Raw genomic sequence first — 261 nt, 5'->3', positions numbered from 1 at the left:
ACTTAAATTTTTGTGTGTTAATAAAGTGGACACTTTTTAGCACTTTAGTCTGCAAGAAAAGCTGTTGTATCATACTGGTGACTGGGTTAGTGTTAAGTGATTCAACCCAGTTCTAATTTTCCCTATCTCTCCTTATCTCCATATTTAGGAAGAGGCTGAGGAAGATGCGATGTATTATGGAGGATACAATATCAGAATGTTGTGAAAATGCTTCAGTATTTGTAATTTTTACAAGGCTTAAATAAGTTGTGACTAATGGTC

Source organism: Penaeus monodon, chromosome 15, assembly GCF_015228065.2.
Source record: "Penaeus monodon isolate SGIC_2016 chromosome 15, NSTDA_Pmon_1, whole genome shotgun sequence".
Taxonomy (NCBI): domain Eukaryota; kingdom Metazoa; phylum Arthropoda; class Malacostraca; order Decapoda; family Penaeidae; genus Penaeus; species Penaeus monodon.
The sequence above is the reverse complement of the archived record's forward strand: the minus strand, read 5'-3'. Positions refer to the sequence as shown.